Source organism: Phacochoerus africanus, chromosome 13 (assembly GCF_016906955.1).
Source record: "Phacochoerus africanus isolate WHEZ1 chromosome 13, ROS_Pafr_v1, whole genome shotgun sequence".
Taxonomy (NCBI): Eukaryota; Metazoa; Chordata; class Mammalia; order Artiodactyla; family Suidae; genus Phacochoerus; species Phacochoerus africanus.
In genome coordinates, this window is record NC_062556.1 from 66092141 (window position 1) to 66114849 (window position 22709).

Here is a 22709-nt window from a genome sequence, read left to right on the forward strand (position 1 = left end):
AGACAATTTTTTAAATTCAAAATGTTGTGTTTAGTGGAAGGAAAGCATATGTTTTTTGTGTTTTCTAAATGCCATTTTTTTTTTTCAAAATAGAGTACAGTTGACTGGGAAAAAATAAATAACCCTTAGTAACCTTTGCATTTCTGTGCTCCTGCTGTATCTCAGGGAACTTCAGCACCTTCAAAGCATCCTTTGTGGAGCCACACCTGATGGTGCCCCTTGGATCACGTGTCATGTGTGCTCAGCAGTAAACATCTTGCCGTAATCGTCGCTTCCTTAAGGACAATGTGGACCAGTGCACAGTATTTCTCAAGTGGTACCTAAGAATCTTAGGGTCAGGTTAAGGCACACCTTATCCTCTCAGAGAAGCCTGCCAAGAGCACAAAAGGCTCAAGTATCGATATCCATTTTATTGTTCCGAATTCCCTAACTGAAGGCCCCGGGAGTCTGAAAACTTGGACGAAAGATATACGGGCTGCAGTAACAGATGTCCTAGAGGAAAACTGTGCAACGGATAAGGGCATGTTTTGACTTCGAATAGGCACTTGGGCTAACGCGTTCTTCCTCACTAATGGAAGGTGTATGGATTTCCACGGCAGGCACCGGATTGTTTCTCCTTTCGAAAAAAATATATGCTTTGTCCAATGGGATAATGACTTCAGTTTCCAGCACAACCCGGATTTCTTTGGAATCCTGTGGAGTTCTGCCTTTCCCAAAGTATTTCCAGGGCAGCCGCAAGCCCTGGCTGTCTTCAAGGCTGTTCTCTGGAGCTGCCCCTCTCTCTGCTCTGCCAATTATGTGCCACTTTGTCTTGGTGCTCTGATTGCTTTCTTCTGAGAGGGAAATTCCTCTTTCATCAGTATGGATGCACTGTTTTCACACACTGCAAGTGCTGTGTTGCTGTGTCAGTCATCCTATGAGGGCCAGTTTCAGACGAGTAGGGCTGACGAGCTGGCTGGGGATTGGCTGCCCACGGCGGGGCGGGGTTTGTCGGAAGGAAGGGCTGCAGCTTACAGCAACAGAGTTTAGACTGTCTTTGCTTCATCATCTGAAGGCAAAATTTTCCAGATACGGCAGACGGGTCTCAGAGTACAATACACAGGGAATGAGAACTATTTACATGGAAATTTCTTCCTCATGATGCAGCGGAGAAGCCTCGGCCGACTGATTCTGCCAGATGTTCCTGGGGTCACTGTAAAGGGGAAGGAGAGGCAGAGCTAAACAAGGTAAGGGAATCACCCCCCACCCCCTTCTTCTTCTTCTGTTTTTTTTTTTTTTTTCCCCCCTGAATGTTTAAAGAGTTTGCTGCAGTATGCTGCATTCCGTGTGTGTTGCTTAGGGAAGCCAGGGAAACCGGATTCCACTAATTCAAATGTAATACTTGCGGGGGGGACCCTGGAGTTTTACGTAACATTTTGATTTGAGAAAAAGGAATGGCAAAGCGTGAATCTGTGCCGCCTGTTTGGGGTGAGGCAGAAAACGAGTTTTTTATTCAAAGAATAGATCCATTGATTATTCAACAAAAAGCATTTGAATTCTGGCGAGCGTTCTTATTTTCTGGTTCTAGAAAATTTTCTGACTGCCATAGTTAGCTCGGGCATAAAGTTTAACGTTGATCCCATTATTTGAAAACAGACTTGTAATTAAGAAAATGAAAAAAAAAAAAAAACTCATGGTAAATAATCATCGAATGAGTGTTAGCCAAAGGAAAAAATATATATATATGTCTACTTATTGGGAATTAGGGACCTACCTAGGTCTTATAATGTCAAGGCTTTAATTGAGTTTCAAAAGCACATTTTTATTAACAAGCCAGCAAGAGGTAGCTTGCTGACAAGTTTTCGATACTGTAGTTCAATGTTTACATTTCTTTTTCTCGCACGTATGAGCCTTTGTTTCCAGCTTAAAAGTGGAACCATTATATTCAAAAGTAAAGCTGGGTTAATAATGCTTACTGCAATTATCTGATCTTTATGCATTTTTAATGAGAACACACAGCCAGCAGAATAATTTAATGAGGGCAGGCTAGCTTTTAAAGCTGTGTTTTCACTGTGCAGAACCATATCAACTTTCTTGCCGAGAAACAGCACTGAGAAATGATGGGGAAAGATTTATTTTTAACACACTTGGCCCAAGAGAAGGAAAGGATATATTTGTTAAAGAATTCTTTCTGCCCTTTTCCGTTTTAAATTTCTGCCAGGCATGAGGAAACTGTGCTTTTTTGTTAGGCCTCGGAAGCATATGTTTACAATAAATGTGTAACATTTTTAGAATAGTTAGCAAGCACTGAAGCGGAGAAGGAAAAAAAAAAAATCCGACTTGCCTAACCACCACCACCATTGACCATTCCTCAAGAAACATTCCTGTCCTTTGAAAAGACAAAGGTTAAGTGGAAAGATATTTGTTAATTGAGTCATACGTGCATTGAAAGAATAATAAAGTAAAAAAAAATTAAAGAGATTCTCATAACCTCTACAGATGAAGTTTCTTCAGCTGGCCTGCCTGTTTTATAAGGAGCCGTAGAAGGACTCATTGAAATAAGGGCAATGCCACGTAGATTCTTCTAGACCCACTGTTTTTACTTTCAAGGAGAAGTGCAGGACACTAGCTCAGAACTTCTGACGTCATCTCCCAACTATTTCTGCTGTGTTCTTTTATTCAAGCTCGTGGAGGGGGATATTTCTTTATGTCCTGGCCAGGAGCATTCTCACTCTCACTTGGCAGGTCCTGAGTTATGTCTGCGTATTCCCCGTCCTGCCTAAACCCTACACCCATCGTCAGCAGAAATAGGGCATCTCCTAGCTGCCTCCTCACGTCCGAGCGGGTCAGAGCGGGTTTTTCTGCAGGGCTCTGGCTGCCTGCACTGACAATAAGCAGCTGGGAGTGGATGGAGCGGGGCTCTGCTTCTGGCCGGACCTCCTTGGTGCAGCCCAGCACCGCCACCTGGGCTCACAGCCCCCCCCCGCCATGGCCCCATTCCCAGGTCCCCCGGAGCCACTTTTTAGGACCCGGGTTGTGCCACCAAGTTCACGGCTGGTTGTGATGGTGGGAACAGCTGCTCTGATGTGACGAGCACACTGTGCCCTAGCACAGATGGACCCAAGGAAGGGCAGTCCAGCCCTGGAGGCTGTTCATCCCGTGTCACAAGTGGCAGCCTTGGCCCTAGAGATCAAGGGAGTGGTTAGTGTTTAAAGAGGAGCTTTTGCGGGAAGAATTTCCATGAGAAGAGACTGGAGTTCTCGGGAGTTCCCAGCTGTAGTTTGCATCCTCTTTAGGACGGCGTGTGTTATGTAGACGCGAGCAAGCGCCCACCTCAATTTTTTTCTCTCTCTAAATACAGTTGAATAATACTTGCTACACTTGCCTTCATCCTTCAAGCATTTTGAGAGACCTTGACCTTTCATCCAAAGGAAAAAAAAAAAGTTATTTGTTTCCTGACACATGAGCTAAAGTACGAAGGGCTGAGCCCCTTCTCCTCATTAATAAAACTGTTGGCAAATGCTGTCGGATGTTAAGGTAAATATGCAGAACCCTTCCCTCTACGTCACATTCACGTCAATTTTCTAGCGATATTTATTCTTGGACCCACTCGTGAAATTTCCAAGGAAATCAGAGCACTGCTGTGTGCGTTTTCTCCGGGGACCTGGTGCCATAGGCTAGGAGCTGGGCAAACCAGACTCTTGCAGACAGAGGCCTTAGAGCGTCCGAAGCATTTCGTGCTATTTTCGCTTTGACTTTTGTTGTAAATGTGTGAGAGTGGCGTGAAGAAGGGAGGAAAATCAGAGGAAAGGAGAAAAGGACGCCTGTGAAATCTACTGGTTACGTCGCGTTACTGGTGAACAGCCTGTCTCCTCCCTGCTAGTTGTTTTAATTTGCTGTTGCCATGGTAAAAACAAATCAATATCACGTGGCTACCAGCCAGAACTGCTCCGGGAGCGCCATAGAGATTCGTGCTCAGGTACTCAAGATTCCAAGCAAGAACTGGGAGAGGAGGATTTCGATATTGAGTGTAAGAGAATTCCTCACGGGAGATTGATAGGGGCTCAGCCTCGCCTGCATTTTCTCTCCTTTCTTCCTGTGCTTCCCTACCGGGAGCAAGCAAAGCTGGGTGTGTGGTAGGTCAACTCTACTTCAATAAGGGAAAAAAAAAAAAAGGGACGATGTACCGTTTCGTTTACATTTTCGAAAATGACCATATGTGTCTTATCAACATGGAAGGAGGTTGGTCACGTGGCAAGTGGTAAAAGATTCTGACTAAGGAAGAGGTGGGAGGATCACTGGGCAGGCCGGTTGTTGAAAACATAGTTTGGGGCCTTTCGTAGCTCCTGGTGCAGCAGCACAGGACTGCTGGCAGGGTCAGAAACAGCTGTGACTGTCGTGGCAGGCAGAGAAAGCTGGCATCTCTGGGGAGCAGGTGGGCAGTGGAGGCGAGGGGCCATCCTTATGGAAAGGCAGGAGGTGTGAAGCCTCAGTGTCAGCAGGTAGCAAAGACAAGGGAAAAATCATAGGTCCAAAGTTAGGCCAGGTGAGCCCGGGACCCCGGGGACAGAGCAGAACAAGGGATGGGACACTTAGCCCTTTTCGTAAAATCCACCTGACGCCCAACCTGTAAAGAGAGGAAGGGTTGTAAAGAGAAGGAAAGGTGTCATGTGCCTGAGCATCCTTTGTAGAATGAACCGGAAGGGCACAGATGTCCGCTGCCCTGTGGAGCAGGGAAGTTGGATTGCCATGCTTTGGTGTCCTTCAGAAGGCTGCGCTTTGTAAACTGGTTACAATACTGTTTTTCCTCCAGCTTTTTACCCGGCTCAGTTGTTTATTTTTATTTATTTATTTAGGTTTTTGTTGTTGGATGTTTTTTCTTTTTTAATGTGCACAAACTGAGTTGCAGCTGTCATAATACCCAGAGTAAGGAGCCCAAGATGACGTCATGGCTGGTCTGCATCAGGCCTGTGCCCTCAGCTGCTCAGCACCGTTAAATGGAAGCTGGTCCCAGGCTCTGCCGCTGAGAGTGAACGCAGGTGCAGAAGGTGAGGCCCGAGGGTTTCTTTTGTGAGCCTGAGCCACAGGGCGGTTGGAGAAGTTTTCGTCTGGCCGGCCCCCCTCAATATGGCAGAAATGCTTGGTAATAAAAGTGGACCCCCAATTTACCTTGGTGCTCTGACAAAGCATGCATTGTCTTCGAGATCCTAGGTCCGTCTATTCCATCAATCAGTCAACAAGTGTTTATTAAACACCTCTTGGCTTCCCTGGCTTTTGCTGTTTGGTTAGAACAAGTCAGTTACCTAATACTTGACTCTGAGTATGTGCAAAATATGGGATGGAAAGGAATGACGTGAAATCGTCAATTTCAAAGACTTGAATAGTGACTTTATTAGCTAATGTTCACCTGATTAACCATCAGATATTAACTGTAGATTTGAGATAGTTTTGGTGTTTGAGGGGAGAATCAGAGAAGGAATGTTGAGTTTTAAGTATCTCTCTGTACTTTCTTTACCTCTATTATATTTCTCAGCATAAATACTGTTTAAACAATATGATAATGCCATATGATGAGCCATACATATTCAAGCATGCTGAAAAAAAAAAAAAATCCAAAATACTAGGCTACTGAGATCACCCGAAGTGACTGGGGAACACGGGCGCATCATGTAAAAGGCCTTAACCAGCAATGAACAAAAGGAAACCCTAGACCCTCTCCCACACTTCTGTGCCTTGGGGCAGCTGGGAAGCCTCTGGTGGCATTTTCTCACCGTCCCCATCCCAGCAAGGAAACCGGATGCTTGACCCTGGAGGGTTAAACTCCCCCCGACCTTTTTAAAAAGCAGAGTTACTTTTTAAAAATCGATTTCCCTTTTGAAACACAAAGTTTTTGCTTGGTTTTTCACCCTGACATCAAAATGAATGTGCCTTCTCTGGGCGCAGACAAGCCTCAGGGGAAGGGACCTGGTTCGGTTTGGGAAGCGCTGGGGGAGGAGACTGAGGAGGTACAGTGAAGCTTGAGAGTCCTCAGCGAGGGGGCCTGACAGGCAGGTGGGCAGGTCCGGGGCCTGGGAGCGTCGAGGCAAGCAGGTGGCTGTCAAGAGCTTTGTTGGGGGGTGAGCTACCTCAGAAGACATCTGGAGGAGGTAGGAAAGGCTGCAGGTCCCTGGGCCAGAGCGCTTTGCAATCGCTCTGGCTGGGGAACAAGAGGCTTACAAACAGGATGAGAAGGGGTAGGTACCCAAGTGCCTTCCGAAGGAAAATTAACATATGTATAGATCCTATAGTTCCGTACCCTCTGCAGAGGGCTCGCCCAGACTCCATCTCAATTAACAGTTCACACGGAGGATTAGAAACAGGGAGCCTAAAATTAGAGCACTCCGGGGTTGTGCTGGGTGAAGCTTCTGGTGGAGGTGAGTTAGACTCTGGATTTTTAAAACTCCATGCATTGTTTTGTTGTTTTGTTTTTTTCCAGTGGTCAATTGATTTGAATTTTGAAGGACGGGAAAAAACTTAACAAGGGCCCCTGGTACATGGATGCATGTCCCTCTCTCCTGTCCCCAAATGCTTTCTTGGGCAACAAGTACATTTATAGCTAGTTCAGCAGGCAGCCTAGAAGCAGAAGCAGAGCTGGAAGAGAGGTCAACTGGCTTTACTTTCTCAGCTCTGACTGCTCAGAAGGCATCAGAGGACCAAACCTATGCTTCACCCCCCAACCCAGCCACCCGGGAGCAATGTGCGTTTGGCTGAGAGGTGCCTCTAGAACATAAAATTCGCAAATGGTTGTAAATGGCTCACAGGCCAGGGAGAAACCAAAATCAACAATGAAACCCAAATGTAAATAATTCCGTTTGCCCACCAGATCATTTCATTGTGTTCCCTTAAGCCTGTTAAAGGAGTGAGGGCAGAAATTAATATTTTAGTGGCATGTGTCATAAACTGGGTGCTTTACGCACATAGCTCATGTATTTTGGACCTTAAACAAAACTCCGTGAAGTTAATGTTATCCACGCAAAGTTAATCCTGGCCAACAGACGTTCTGATAGGTTCTACAACACACCCATGATCTGGTACCTGAAAGAGCCGGGATTTAAACTCAGGTCCAGTCATACCTCCAAGTCCTAGAGGGAGGCAAGGCTGTGTTTTCAGCTGAGCAAATAAAATCAAGAAAAAAACAGTTCATTTGCAGAAAGAAAGAAAAGCTCAAGGTGGAGGTAGGAGGTTGATTATTTTAGAAACCGCAGATGTACTTTATATAGTTTATTATAACACATCAATGCCAGGTGCAATAATCCTAGTAGCAGCTTACATCATCTATCATTTCTGTTTTCATGCGTCTCATCTTTTAATGGCCACAAAGTCTGCTTTTTGCTGCCATCTTAGAAAAAATAAAAAGTGAATTTGAGTGAGATTAAGCAATGTGTTAAAAATCTCACTGGCCAAAATAGTGGAAAATCTGGTCCTCAAAGCTATGGGACTCTGTGCATTTGATATTTAGTGAGATAAAATAGTCTTTAAATAAAATTACCCTGCAGTCTGACTTGGAATTTTCATGCAGTGGATGTTGCATGGCGGACAGGAGCCCAACCCAAGCAATTTGGGGAAGATTGCATGTTTTTAATTAAGACATTGAATTATTTGTTTAAATCTATAAATTTCTGGCATCTCAGATGCAAGCTTCAATTAGTCAACTAAAAAATACTGGTGAAGGACCTATGGCATCAGTGATTTACTGCTTGTAATTTTAAGTGCTCTGGGAGTTCAGGAAAGTAGAACTCCGTTTGGGCTGGAGCAGTAGATAAGGCTTTGAGGAGGAAGAGTCCCCACTTCTAGCTCTGAATGGATATAATTTGTCTAGATCAACGTTTCCAAAACAGGATGTTTAGACCCCAGGCCTAGGGCAAGATCATCTTCTAGGTGAGAAAAGGAAAAAGTTGAACTTATATCTTATGTGGCCCATCCTTTTAAAAATGTCCATTTTCATGTATGCTTGATAATATGTGTAACATATTAGTATTGTTGTGCAAGTGCTGCATTTATAAATAAGTAACAAACCGTATAATGGTTGTTCCTCTCAAAAGTGTTTGTTCTGAGAGGGGCTTATGATCCAAAAAGTTCAGAGGGGACAGCAGTCAAAATTAGCTAAGGGAAGAGGAACAGTGACAAACTCAAGCTCAAGAAGGAGAAACAGTAGCAAACTAGAACATTTAGAATGAATAGACAGCCAGGTTCTCCTCTACAGCACAGGGAACTATATCCAATCTCCTGGGATAGACCCTGATGGAAAATAACATTTAGAAGATGCATGCCTGTACAGGACTGAGTCACTTTGCTGTACTGCAGAAATTGGCACAGCGTCATAAATCAGCTATACGTTAATCAAATAAATAAATTTGTAAAATCGAAAGAGTTTGCATCATGGCCCCGTGGGTTAAGGATCCGACTTCAGCAGCTCAGGTCACTGCAGAGGTGCGGTTTGACTGGCCCAGCTCAGTGGGTCAAAGGATCCAGCATTGCCACAGCTGTGGCATAGGTCACAGGCATGGCTTGAATTCAATCCCTATGTGGCCATAAAATTTAAAAAATAAATTAATTAATTCAAACAAGAGGAGGAGGAGCAGCATGATGCAGGGGGCCGGGATGGAATTTAACTTTGAAGAATAGGCATTCCGGGTGGGGAGGCAGCGGGAAAGAAGTTTGATGGCGTGGGGAGGTCAGAATATGGAAGAACTAAAGAGCCACGAGGAGGAGCTTAATTTTATTACCATGAGAGCACACGTCTAATGCCTTAGAAGGGTTGAATTTAGGCTTGCAAGATCGACTTAGAGGTTAGAAAATTTGTAACAAGGGATGCCACTGGCCAGAAAACTTTCGCACTGCTTCAGGCCTCCCGTGGGAAGGAGCTGGATGAGAATGGCCCTGTGAGGATAGGAGGACAAAGGGCAAATCTAAAAGGCGTCTTGAAGGAAGAATAATAGCGGAGCCGGTGAGAGCTGAGCAGAGCCAAGACGACCTGGGGGCTTCCAGCCGCAGAAATATCTCTGGGACCCTAACAGAAATGGGAGTGGATGGAGAAGGGGGCCCGCCAGTGGGAATGGGGTCTGGGGAGGAAGGGAGGATGCGTTTTGAGCTCTGAGTTCTGATAATGGTCTTTCTTAGCTGAGGATGGGTCACCCATAGACACTGGCCAGTGTGAACATGGAGAGCAGCTGAGCCACCAGGCTGCACACGTAAACTGAGACACGCCTGCGTGGAAGCCGTTGGGGGGGAGGGGGGCAGGGACGCTCCCCACCTCCAAGAAGAAGGGAGCATAAGTGGAGACAAGCAGGTGACCAAGGGTCAGCCCCGGGGAACACTGCCAGGGTCCAGAAGAGAACAAGAGCTGCAAAGAATCAGGAAGGCCAGTTCCCACAAAGGAGCAAATTGTCAATCAAAAAATGCATAACCAAGACTGTGAGGCACCAAACCACAGCCTCCAGCCTCCATGGTTCAGAGGGGTGGCCGTGCGGAGTCCCGGGCTGCATTGTCCTGCCAGAGTGTGCCCTTTCTGCCGTGAGCCCTCAGGCCAGGGCCCTCTTGGAGGCAAATATCAATTCACTGCCATGGTAAGAGCTGCAGGATATTGGCTGGGGAAGGAGCATTTCCTGCCTGTGTCTTTCATATGTATAGCTGACTCTAAAAATTCAAGCTTCACTAATAACCGAAAGAAAGCGTGGAAAACTAACAGTTATCAAGACATTTGCGTCTGTATCTCAAACTATTCATTGTGGGGGTATAATCGGTTAGGACAGTACTTCCTACCCAGAGTGATGGGAGATCTCACTGTCACCCTGCTGTTGTCATAGACCCAGGGTTCATTCATTCCCCGGTCTAGCAAGGCTCGCTGAACCCAGCCATAGGGACCAGTTTGAAGACAAAGAAAAAGTACCCAAAGACAGCAAATGGTGGGCACCTTCATGCCTACCATGGGCACACCAGAACACTGCTTCTCAAACTTGCAGGTGTACAGATGTCTGGCATGGGTCCCTTCTCTATACAGCAGAAATTGGCGGAACACTGTAAAACAGCGACAATGTAAAAAATAAAATCTTTAAAAAAAAAGAAAAAAATTTAAATAAAATCTCTGGGGAGTCTAATTACAAATGTAGGGTCTGATTTAGGAGCCCAGGAGTGGGGTCTGAGAGTCTGCCTTCCTGACACACTCGCAGGTGAGGCAGGGGATGCTCAGCGCTGGTTCTGGAGGCCCTGGAACACAGTGGCAGCTATGGTGGCATCTTTGGGTCTGAGATGGCTTTAAAGGAGCACTCGGGAGGGCTGAGGGCCGGGACCTGCCTCCTTATCTCAGGAGGCCTTTCCAAGCCCCCCGGGCTCAGAGTGGTGCTGAGCACAGTGGACCTGCCCTGCCAGGCTTGCACCAAAGCTGCGGAGCCCCGGGGCATCGGGGAGGGACTCAGCAGTTCAAGCAGCTCGGTGGCCATGGGGAATGGGGTGTGGGTGACTCCCTGTGGGGCCACGGCTGTCCTCCCCGTGGACACAGAGGCTCACCAGTTCCCTGAGGGATTGATTCGCTCCCGCCTCCAGGGAAGGCCAGTGTGTCTGTTTCCATGTCTGCTCCCGAGATATTTTTTTCCTACCATGCATACGTGTTCCAAAGCAGCCTTAGAGGTTTTGCTCTAGACTGCGGTCGGAGCTGGAGCCGGTGGGTCTGCCGTGCCCCCGCTGGTCGGGAACTCTGACGGTCGCAGCTTTGCCTTAAGATGAGGCCAGTCTGTCTCCCTTCACTCTCTCCAAAGCCTGGAAAGAGGACAGAGGAAGCGTTCCCCGCAGTTCAAGTCGCATTTGTTGGAAAACGCGAGTTCTCAAGTCTCGTGCTATGAGGAAAGACGTTCTGAGAAACCATAGCGTGTTTAAGTGAAACCTCCAGGCCTTAAGTGGACAGTCCCGGATCTGGTTTCGTGCCTGTCTGCCTCCCCTCCCCTGGCGGGCTTCGGTTTTGCGTGTGTCTGGCATCGGCCCCCCTCTCTTGTGCATGTCTCCAGCCAGGAGTCTCGCTAACCTGATTTCGAGGAAGTCTTCCATTCCCAGATCCCCATTTAGTCCATACGCAGCTGGCTGGCATCTTGATGCCTTTTTAGTTTACCAAGAGCGTTTTAGGCCCCAAAGAAAACCAGTGTTTATTGAGTTTGTTGAGTGACTACTATGCGCCAAGCCCTCCTCCGAGAGCTCTATGTGCATCAACTCAGTTAAACCTTTTTATGAAGAAAATAACGTCCTGGGAGGCTGAGTTCCTTGCCAAGGTCTCAGATGAACAGGTGACAGAGCAAGGGGGTGAGACTCCAGTTGGGGGTCCCCGAACACCCAGACGGGTTCTGCTGGTGCTTAGAGGCAGCGACCAAAAAAAAGGGGGTTTGCTTTAGAAAACCTTCCCTCGGATGTACACGTACTATTAGCAGAATGCTCTAAATGGTTAATGAGAACACAAACAAGCCATTTCTGGCAGGCTCTGCAGGCATGAGTTCAGTTTTAGCCACGAGTTCCTCTCACACAGGGACTTGGGACATTGCCAGCTATGGCTGGAACACCATCTCCATTATTTGTTGTGATTAGTGGGCCTTTTCCTTACTCCTGAATCTCCTTCGTGTGTGTGTGTGTGTGTGTGTGTGTGTGTGTATACACACACATGCAGGAAGAAGCTTAGAGGAAGACCCCATCCAAGTCATCTTCTAGATGCTTCCAGTCACTAGCGCATAAAAGCTCATCCTTAGCTGTGAGGCCTCTACAAAAGGGAGATGCTTTGTGTTGTCGCAGCTCTGCCACCCTCTATGAGGACATAAGTCCCTTTTCTCTCCCCCCCCCCACCCCCAATGTCCCTGTTCACCTGCAGCGCTGTTTTCGTGCCGCGTGTCACCCATTCTCTGGCGAGGGCGCGAGGTCCTTCTCTCTGGCTGCATCTGCCCACCGCCACGTCTGGCACCTCTTCTCTCTTGCTCTGCCGGCGCCTGAGCTGACCCGTGTCTGTTCCCGGCGTCTCTTCTCTCGGCCAAGGCCGTACCTGGCATCCCTGCTAAACAGCATACGGATGCCCCCTCTCCCTGGGGTTCTAGTCACACCCGACTCGTAGCTGGTGGAAAGGACTATTTATTTGGCCCCTTAGGAAGCCCTTCATTCCTATCAGCTTCCTGGCAGCCACCACAAAGACCATCCCCTCAGGAAACAAAACAAACCCTATCTCTAAGAGTTGCCCTGTTTCTTTTCTTCAAAGTTCCCTGTTGCAGCAAGGCTGCAATTAAGAGGCAGGATCAAAGGGACGAGCTGTCTTGGGGCTTCGGGACCCACAGAGAGCTGGTCCTTTTAACTCTTTGCTTTTCCTGTGACCTGCTCCTCCACCTGAGTCCTTGTCCCTCTGGGTGAGGTGTGGGGAGACACACCGGGGTCCGCAGAGAACCTCTGAGCACATCACATTCTGAGAGCCACCCGGCTGACCTGCCACAGACCCAGGCTGGAACGCGGGAGGGATCCAGCTTGGAAGGAAAGAGACAATTCCCGTCTCCCCTCAACCGCAGTCCTGCCAGGCAGTTTCTCACGGCCACCATCCGCCTCCGGACACGGGGCCACCACCACCCCAAAAGGCACACGGACCTACACAGCACTCTAAGATTCTTCCTCGTGCCGAAATGAGATGTGACTCCCTGGGGCCTTTGCTGCTCAGCCCTCGTCCAGGCCCTTGGAGTGACCCTGAGTGGGTCCAGCGCCCCTTCAGGTGAGCCCCTCTGTATTTCAAGGTGGCAAACCCACTTCCTCTGATAGGAGCAGTTGGCACCTCCTGTTATTTTCAGGGAATGTGCTTTTATTTATGCAACCTAAGACACTCAGAGTTTTCCTGGCAGCTTTGTCACACTGCTGACCCATATCACGATTAGACTTGAACCTTGAACCGGCTGCCATAGAGAAAGGGGTGGGCTCTCCATTCTTCCTCAGCTCTGTTCAGACCTGAGCACTGGGGGGGGGGGAGACAGACATCTTCCTCAGCTGCATGGAATGGTTGAAAGTTGTCTTCCGATCCAATGAGAAGCTTTAGGCACCTTCAGAAACACCCATCAAATTCCTAGGCATTGACTTGTAAAAACCACGCAAAGAATGCTAGCTAGATAGATGAGAGCTAGAGAGAGACAGACAGACAGACTTAGGTGAATATATGTATATTAATGTAATACACTCCAGAGATATAGATTAATAAAGACGTAGATAGATATAGATTTAGAGTAATATATACCTAGATGGTTAGAGATCTAGATTCGTATTTATATATCCACACAGAGATAGGTAGATAAAGATTTAGCTAAGTACATACACACAAATAGCTAGCTGTAGACATAGATTAGTATGTGTATATAACATATAGACACACATGCAGATGTAGATTGATAGAAATATAGATAAATAGATAACAGTCGCACAATGCCAATACCCCACTTAGGGAGTTTTCCAGGTAAAAGGACACGTTGTGGGGTTTTTGTTGTTGTTGTGCTGTGTATGTTTCTTGGCACAACAGAAGGGCGATCCTTCTAGCAGTAGCTCCGAGCCCTCGAGAGTTTCTCTGTTGCTCTCAGCACAGCCCTCCACGGCTTAGAGACACACTCTGCCGTCAGTAGATGCCAAGGTCACCGAAGGAACTAATTAATCCCGGCTCCAGTCCACAGCAGGCTGCGCTAACCTGCCCTCCTTCCCCTGAGCGGGTGAAACCAGGAAGGATTTTCTCTCTGGGTTCCGCCCAGGCCTTCCCAGGGCCGCCCTGAGCAAACAAAGGGAGGGGGGCAGGGCTGGTGAACCATTTCCCGACAAGCTGGCCAGGTTTTCATCTAGAGAGATCCCAGAGAAAGCCTGCTCTGAGGCTTTTACTCCTTGAGTGGAGATCCACCCTCCAGCTTTTCTTAGGAAGACTCCCAGGCTGATATTTAGGGTCTCCAGGCCCCCTACTCCATCACAACGCTGCCTTGTTTTTGTTTTTGGTTTTCCTTTTTCTCCTAGTTTCACTCATGTCCTCTAAACTCGGCCAGTACTCTTTGCCATGCTGGAAATGTGCCTTTTTAATTAAAAGTACACATTTTCCAGCTGCCCCCTAGGGAGCATGAGTTTGTTTGTCTTCCCCCTTCAGGGTAAAATGAATGTCAGATACCCCAGGCCACACTAAAATAATTGATGGGAAAAAAATAATTGAGAGGAAGGATGATTTTTGGAGACATTGGCCAGCCAGCCACCCCAAGATGGGAAGGCAGAGAAGGTTGCCATTGGACCCTTGTGGGTCCCTGAGTAATAGTAGCCCCCCCCCCGAGCCAAATACATGTTGGGGCTTGAGTGAATTGTCCTGCGGCTGTTGGTTTTTATTTGATGTTCTGATCCCTTCCTTCCAGCTTGAGAATTAGTGCAGAAAGCCACAGAGAGGCTCGGACAGGGCCTGCGTGCTTTGTCCGGTCAATAGCCTGGGCTCAATGCCACTGCCTTTTGGCCCCTGGCCCTCAGCGGGTCCTCCTTGGCCCCGAAGCTGCTAGAACAGGGTGGCCATCCTGTTCATGGAGTTTGTTTCCCCTCACGGTTGGGCAGAACCAGCAGATCCTGGAGTTGGGTTGGTGACGCTCTCCATCTTGTTCGCTGGTTCAAAACCGAAAAAAAAAAAAAAAAATCAAAACCATATGTTCAATACCGTATCGGGCTTCCAGGGAAAAGTGTGTGCTATGAAATAATAACCAGCCACCTAGCCAGGCCTCTGAAGGCTCATGGAGGAGGAGGTGACCCGCCCAGGCCACCGAGGCTGAGGCAGGTAGGGGAGGGCAGCTCTGTTTGCTTCCTGCTCCAAATGGCACTTCCCTGGAACGCTTCCAGCATCTAATGGGGAAGCGGAGCCAGGCTGCATTTACGGACTTATTTCCCTCCTTCCCATCTTCCTTCTTCCCCTCACATGTTCAGGATTGAAAATTAGAAACACTTTTCTCCTACACACAAAATTACTCCCTCACACACACACTTTTTTTTTTTCCCCCTGCTTTGAAATGGCAATTGCTGCCAGAAGAGGCTTCTCAAAAAAACACATGCTGTCCTGGCCACAGCCATCAAAGGGTTAATTTGCTCCGTAGCCTGCTCCTTAGACACCGTGGTTAGCCAGGGGGAGGGGCTGCCCTTGCTGGAAAGAGGAATCCTCCTGAAACAGAAGACAAGGGACATCAAAATCCTGCTAAGAGGTCACTTCTCAGTCTGGGTGTGGTTACACATGGTGTCCACTTGGTAGAAATCCAGCCAGCTGGACACTTAGGATATGTGGTCTTTCTTGCCTTTAAGGAACATTAAATAAATTAAATACTGTCTTTTGGGGGCCTCACCCTCAGCCTATGGAAGTTCCCAGGCTAGGGGTTGAATTGGAGCTGCAGCTGCCAGCCTACAGCACAGACACAGCCACATGGGATCTGAGCCCTGTCTTCAACCTGCACCGCAGCTCGTGGCAACGCCAGATCCTTAACCCACTGAGCGAGGCCAGGGATCGAACCTGCATCCTCATGGGTATTAATTGGGTTCGTAACCCGCTGAGCCACAATGGGAACTCCCAAGAAAAATTTCTAATGTGACTGGTTGCCTGGCACTGCCTGTCCTCAGATAAAGGGAAACTAGTCAGAAGGTCCCCTTTGTTCCTTCTTTATTTCCACTCGTGTCTCCCCATCTTCTCTGTTTCTGTCCTAACCTTCTGGGCTTCCAGGTGGCATTTCCTTCCCACTAATACCAAGAACTGTGACGCCCCACGTCCTACCCGGGGCCCGTGGCACTTAATGCTTCAGAGGCAACTTGAAAGAAATCATCGGTATTAAAATAATGACAATGATGATAATGGCAACAGTAATAATAAGATCACTTTGTCACAATGTACAAAACCGTGGCGTTTCTCTCCTTGTTTTTATGGTTTACAAACACAGGAAAGTTTTGCTTCAAGGGCTTGGGGTTGGTTTGCTTTTTAATCCTCTTTGGCGGTCAAAACTAGTGGAAGGAGCACCCTGGAGACCACAGATGACAGAGCCCTTTGCCCTTTTGAGGGAATTCGGGTCTCAAACGATAAGCAAGAGTGGCTAAGAATGGCGGGACTCCAAAGCTTGCTGGTGGTTGACATGGTTTGGAACCCCGGGCTCCCCTGCTTAGGGTGAACCGAACGCACCAAGTCACTCCTGGTTGGCATAAGTCAAGGTCCTCACGCCAGGTTCTAGGACTTTTGTGGTGATTTGGTGACACGAGGTGCTAGAAGTGCCCCGTGCACTGTGAGTGCCCAGGGTCGGTGGACACAGTGACCACTGCGCATCTTCACCTGCTGCCAGGGCAGATGTGTTCCACGCAGTAAAGTTTTCTTGGTGACAGAAAAATTTGCAGAGAAACAGAATGCCGCGCGAAAGGTCAAGGTCTTCACTTTTCCTCATTTCCCTTTTTCTCCTGAAATTTATGGTCCAGCATGACAGATGAGATGTATAAATAAAGTGTCATCAGTGCCACAAGGGAGCTGCAAGGTGCCTCTTCAGGGGAGGAACGGCCATCTAGGTGAGGCAGGAAAGGCTTCCTGGAGGAGACAGCTTCTGACGTGCTGGGTCGAGGAAGGGCAAGGCGGCCAGGCATGCACTTGGGGAGCACCCAGGCAGGCGTTCATGGGTTGGGGGCAGAGTTTGGGGATGGGGGCGGGTTACTCGTGGGACACAGCTCAAGTGCTTGATGTGGATGCAGTTGTGCAGGACCCCGAATGCAGAGCTGTGGATTTGGGACTTCACTCTGCGTGTAGCAGAGAGCAGCCAAATGTTTTTATGGCAGATGAGTGATGGGACCAGACGTCGCTTCAGGGAGATAATTCTGGGAGCGCAGTTTAGAGCTGAAGACCACAGGCGCCCAGGAGTCATGAGAAAGCGGGAGCTGGAATGAGACTCAGCAGGAAGCCGGACACCCAGGTGGGGGCCTTGTCCCAAGATCAATCTTGGGAAGGACTTGTGGAAGCCGAGAGAAAAGGAGGGAGTCTGAACATTCATGCTGGCGAAGACAGAACCCCACAGAAGGAAGGGAAGGTAGCGAGATGGGTCTGCTCATGAGAAGTTTGCACGGCAGCTGGCATGTCCTCAGGAAAGTGTAGGTCGTGGCTTCCAAAGAGGGCGGAGCTGAATGAGCATCAGGGATTCATACGCAGAGGAGCTGCACTCAGGGAAGGAGTCAGGATCCCCCAGAAAGCAAGCATGGTCTCCTGCGTTTAAGAGGGTTTCCTTGGCACACTCCCTCTGGCAGAGAAATCCAACAGGAAGAGCATTTCAGAGGCAGGTGCACCTCGGGGCAGGTGCATGGACCTCAGTCTCCTCTTGCCTTTGGATCTGCAGGCAGAGGCTGTGATGCACTGTGTCCTAGAAATAATGCTGACCCGTGATAGAGTGTGGATCTGTCCTAGGGTTTCCTAAAAGCAGGTGATAATGGAAAATAAAGCCCCATCCGAGACAGAGTTCAGTAAAGATGAGAACTGAGGCCGGTACCGTGAGAGGGACTTCAGAGAATGGTGACGTGGCCGCTGAACAGCAAGGTGCCGGGAGAGTGGAGAATGAAAACATCCAGGGGTGTGGAAAACTTAGAGCAATCAAAGGAAAAGGGGGTAGGGAGCCGAGGGGGAGCAGGATTAATATAAGACTGAGTTGGTTTAAGGGCCGGGGAGCTGGGCTGGCAGGTGGCACCTGGGTGGCAGGTGGCTCTGGGCCCCAGGAGGCTGCAGCAGATAGACGGGCGGAGACCACCAGGGAGAGCCGTTTTTGAAAATTTGTAGGAACAGACCTGATTCTGCTATAATAGGAAAGCTGAAAAACATCAGATGTATTTGAAGGGAGGCTAAGTTGAGGTCTAAATGCTTTTCCAGGGAGCCTCCCATAGGCCTTTGCCTTGAAATGAATTCTGCTCTGTTCAACGTAACTGTGGTGGGGAAAGGGGGCGGCCAGCGTACTGCATCGATCCCCAATTATTAATTAAAGATGAGCTTTGCATCAGTGCAGGCTTAACTACAATATGATGACGGCCGCTTCTTTGGGAAGTGCTGTTATCAACGTTATTTGTTGTTCCTTTGTTGTTTTCTCATTCTCCTTAGCTGCTTCCATCCTCTCACTGGGTTCAGCAAAAAGAAAACCTGTGAGCCTAACACTCTCTCCTCAAAATAACAAAATCTACCAATCAAGATGTCATGTGTCGAGTATTTTTAAAGCATCCTTATTGTCGCAGTCCCCGAACAATTTAAACTTGAACCGATGTCTGGTGAGAAGTCGATGTTCAGCAAATGTTTGTGGGATGCAATCGAACGGTGGAGGTGTTTTTATAACTGAGACAGGCCTTTCTGTAGATGATTATCAGGTATGAGTCATACGTATAGAGGCCCATCATCCACCTGAATCCATCCAGAAGTTTCTATCACAGGAGCTGAGGGAACACGACTCCCCCCAGAGATTGTACTCCTCGCCCTGAGGTTGGCCTTCAGTACCGAAGAGGGGCCAGTGGAACCTTGACCCCTTCAGCCAGGGCTCATTTTCCATTTAAACTTCAGGGAAGTTTTGCTAATGAGGGCAACAGGCGGGGAGAGACGAAGGGCAAAATGCGTACACCAGGGGTTTACCTGGACCGCCCTAACTTTAAAAATAAGCCGCAGTTACTTAATTGCTGTAGGACAGATACTTCTGGTTCTGTTCGAGGCTGCACGAAATGTGGAGCACAGCGCATGAAAAGGATCGGCCTATTTATTCGCCCTTGCAGGCCACTTGAAAGCGAAGTAGAAGAGGAGTTCCTGTTGTGGCTCCGTGGGGTAAGCCTCCCACACTGTGTCTGTGAGGAGGCAGGTTCGATCCCTGGCCTCGCTCTCGCTCTGTGGGTTAAGGATGTGGTGTTGCTGTGAGCTGTGGTGTAGGTCACAGCTCTGACTTGGATCTGGGGTTGCTGTGGCTGTAGTGTAGGCTGGCAGCAGCAGCTCTGATTTGACCCCTAGCCTGGGAACTTCCATATGCCGCAGGCGTGGCCCTGAAAAGACAAAAAAAGTAAAAGATAAACATGTCCACGCTGGAGGTCAGAATGAGCTCTTGCAGCCATTGGGACAAGGTGAAATTTCTTTTTTTTTTTGTCTCTTTTTTGCCTTTTCTAGGGCCGCTCCCGCGGCATATGGAGGGTCCCAGGCCGGAGCTGTAGCCACCGGCCTACACCACAGCCACAGCAACGCGGGATCCGAGCCGCATCTGCGACCTATACCACAGCTCACGGCAATGCCGGATCCTTAAGCCACTGAGCGAGGCCAGGGATCGAACCCGCAACCTCGTGGTTCCTAGTCGGATTTGTTAACCACTGTGCCACGACGAGAACTCCAGGACAGGGTTACATGTGTGTACTATAGCCAATGTCCCACCCATCTCCAGCCTTAGGGGAGGAAAGAAGTTGTGTTTGCTTCTGAATCCCTTTCAACAGCTCTTCCCAGTTACTCCAAATGCTGATTTCATTGGCTGCATAAGCTCTTAGGAAGCTTATTAAAAATATAGAAACAGATGACAGATTCCTAGGCCTTTGCCCATGACATTCGGACGTGGGATGTCTAGGGCGGGGCCCAGGAGTCTCCCTTTATTGCAAAACTGCAACGTGATATGAGCAGAAATCATTAACAGACATCCTGGCACAAAGGTTAAGAGGCAGTTCAAATCCTGCATTCGCATTCTGGCCTCGTCACAGACTAGAGGCACAACTTCAGGCGAATTTTTAAATGTAGTCAAATCTGAGTTTTCTCATCTTGAAAATGAGGGTGGAAATACCCACTTCTCTGGGTGATCATTAGGATTGCATGAGATGAAGGAACTTTCTGTACTGCGTAGAATAAACGCTCAACACAGGTGCGTTTCTCTGGGTGAATGTGAAGCTCTTGGACACTAATCGCCAACTCATGCCATAGACCTTCTGAACAAATCCAGAAAGAGTAGGGGCTTTGCCATTACTATCTCTGCAGTTTCTTAAAGTCTTCTTATTACTCATAAAGACACTGCAGCAAAATGCAAGAAGCCTTTCTACCCTATGAAATAATGCTGGACGGGACTTCGGGGACCACTTATGTTTGGTAGGGGTACTGAGACCCTGGAGCGTGTTACCTGGACTAAAGGAATGCAGTTGCCTTTGAAAACAGGAGGCCTGGGCCACAATAGGGAAGGGTTCCCCAGTGCATGTGTGAAAGTGGAGTCCCTGGCCCAGCTCCATGACAGCCCCTGCCTCCAGCCGTTTTGACAAAAATAAAATTAAGGGAGCTCCTCCCATTGTGGTGCAGCAGAGACAACCCAGCTGGTATCCATGAGGATGAGAGTTCAATCCCAGGCCTTGCTCAGTGAGTTAAAGAGCCGGCGTGGCCGTGAGCTGCGGCGTAGGTCACAGATGCGACTCAGATCTGGCATTGCTGTGGCTGTGGCATAGGCCAGCAGCTGTAGCTCCAGTTTGCTCCCCAGCCTGGGAAACTTCCATATGCTGTGGGTGTGGCCCCCAAAAATATAAATAAATAAAGTTGATTCTGTCCCTAGAATCAATCCTTAGGCCGTTTTTAGCAAATGGTAACTGGTTTATATGGGAACTAAGCTCCTGAACGTACACTTTTGGAAACGAATGAATGAATGAATTTTCTCTGAGACCCAGATACACTCCTGACATTGGCCAGTCCATCCCGACCCCCTCGTCTGGGAGCAAGGGCTGGCCCTTTGTTGCTTAGAGAATAAATAATCAAAAACTGCTCTAAGGTGTTTCCTGCAACTGCGTGCTCCTTCCTTCCTGGATGTGCTGACCCAGCTGCTGTGTTGGAAAGCTCAACATCGCATGCCCTTTTTTTCCCCACTGAGAATCCATCAACAGCAGAAGTATTTTCCCAGGTGAGGGGCCTGCTGGCGCTTCAGGTGGTGAGATCTGGGTCACGCACAAACAGGGGGACAGGAGTGTGAGCCACAGTCCATTTGATCAACACACAGAGAGAAGTCACAGGAGAGTGAAGAAGAAATTCAGAAGTAGGGGATGAAGAGCCAAAGAGAAATTGATGATAGGCGCGTACAGGTGAGTCTCCGGTTCAGCTTAGTCTTCCTGCACATCTTCCCATTCATTGTGACTCCTCTTCCAAAGGCTCCTTCGCTCCCTTCTCCCTTCGGAGCGTATTGATTAAAATTCCCACTGTGTGCCTGCCCGCGGAGGTGCTAGAAAGCAAGCGAAACGAAGATAGGGAGGGCCAGCCACCGCACGCAGGTGTGAGGACTCGTGTGCGCACACAGTGGAGAACCCCAACTTGAACACTTTTTGGATTAAGGGCCCCAGACACTTCATACTTAACCTAAAGCAGGAGGGAGGGAAGGGCCATCAGAGTTAGCCCGGGCGGGCCCGACGCCAATTGGAGTGACTTCTGAGCTGAGAAGGATGCCTGGATTGAGATAAACTCCGAAGGAGAGCCGAAGACGTCCCATATCAAAGGAAACCATTCAAACACAAGCCAATAGCAGGAAATGAGCTCCCATTGTGTGCACACATGGGGCGCAGCCGAAAGGAAATTGCCTGATTCCGGACACTTCCGCTGCCTCCTGCAGCTACAAGGAAAGGCCTGTGTTCCCACAACCTGGAGAAGGTGTCTTTCTCAACCCAGGGTTGGCCGCAGTGAACTGGGTAGGACTGCAGCAAAACCACCCACATTCCTAGCCTTCCAGAGACTTTGATGACAAAAAGTATCCTTGGAAACCAAAAAGGCATTTCCTTAAGTTCCTCCTTGTGCTTTCGGGTGTTTGGAGGGAGGACACAACAAGCAGCAGGCGCATGAGTACAGCCGATGGGTCCATCCGCCAGCTGAGATGCGGCCCGTGTTCCTTGGGGGCCCCCTCTCTCCAGGGCTCCTCGCTACCCGACCCCCTCGGGGTGGGTCAGGCCAACCAGGCTGAGTCCCCTCGACCAACTCAGGGATTTTCCAGGAGGCGCCTCTGGATGTTACTAGACAGTAGTAACAGCAGCAGCCTCCCTACCTGCCATCTTCTAGCCAAGATACCATCCTGGCCGTGACCTTTGATTTTGCAGCCTACAGCCTGGGGCCTGCCTGGTGTCTGTGGGGCCCCGTGGGGAACATGGAAACACAGGTGACATTCCCAGCTCCCAAGGACTTTCCGGTCTCTAAGAGGATCATGCATCCTTGGAAACATAGTAAGAAATAGAAATTTCTCTGGCCCTGGGAGCCCCTGGGGTGGGGGTGGAGTGGGACACCTCAGAGTTGTTTAAAAAGCATGGCAAGAGGAGGACTTGTTAGCTTTTTCATTTTTATGTTATCTGGTTGGCGGTTTGAGTCCAGTGAAGCTTGGATCCGTGGGGATGCTCCTCCAGGGGGCAGGCGTCAGGGAGTCGTTTTTCCACCGACGTCTCCTCTGAAAGTGGTGCTGGTGGAAGGAGAGGTGAGAGAGGATTAAGGAGGCCCCACACTCCTCACAGGGCCTGTTCCCTCCGCCGGCTGCCTGCAGGTGCTCCTGCAGAGGAGCTGCCATCTGCCTCCGCCTCCACCCCCAGAGCCTTGGCAGAAGCTCAGAGTGTCACCACCCCCCAGTCATCCTCTCCTGTCTGCAGCCGTGGCTGGAGGCAGGTGTGCACCGTGGCTGTGGGAGAGAAAGTCGATCGCGAGACAGCGCTCCTGGAACACATCATGTGTCCCCACAGCTTCGGTA

At 48.9% G+C, this 22709-nt stretch overlaps 1 protein-coding gene across 7 annotated transcripts in view; it reads left to right on the forward strand.

The window, feature by feature from the left end:
• The first annotated feature begins 993 nt into the window (after positions 1-993).
• MBNL2 (muscleblind like splicing regulator 2) overlaps positions 994-22709 on the forward strand; it is a 159340-nt gene continuing 137624 nt past the window's right edge. The window contains exon 1 of one of the 7 annotated variants that reach the window (XM_047756178.1): positions 994-1226. The gene's annotated coding sequence lies outside the window, so the exon portion shown is untranslated. Of the gene's footprint in view, positions 1227-4849; positions 5028-22709 lie in introns of those variants that run through there. The other 6 variants (XM_047756177.1, XM_047756171.1, XM_047756169.1 and 3 more) reach the window with 6 other exon arrangements.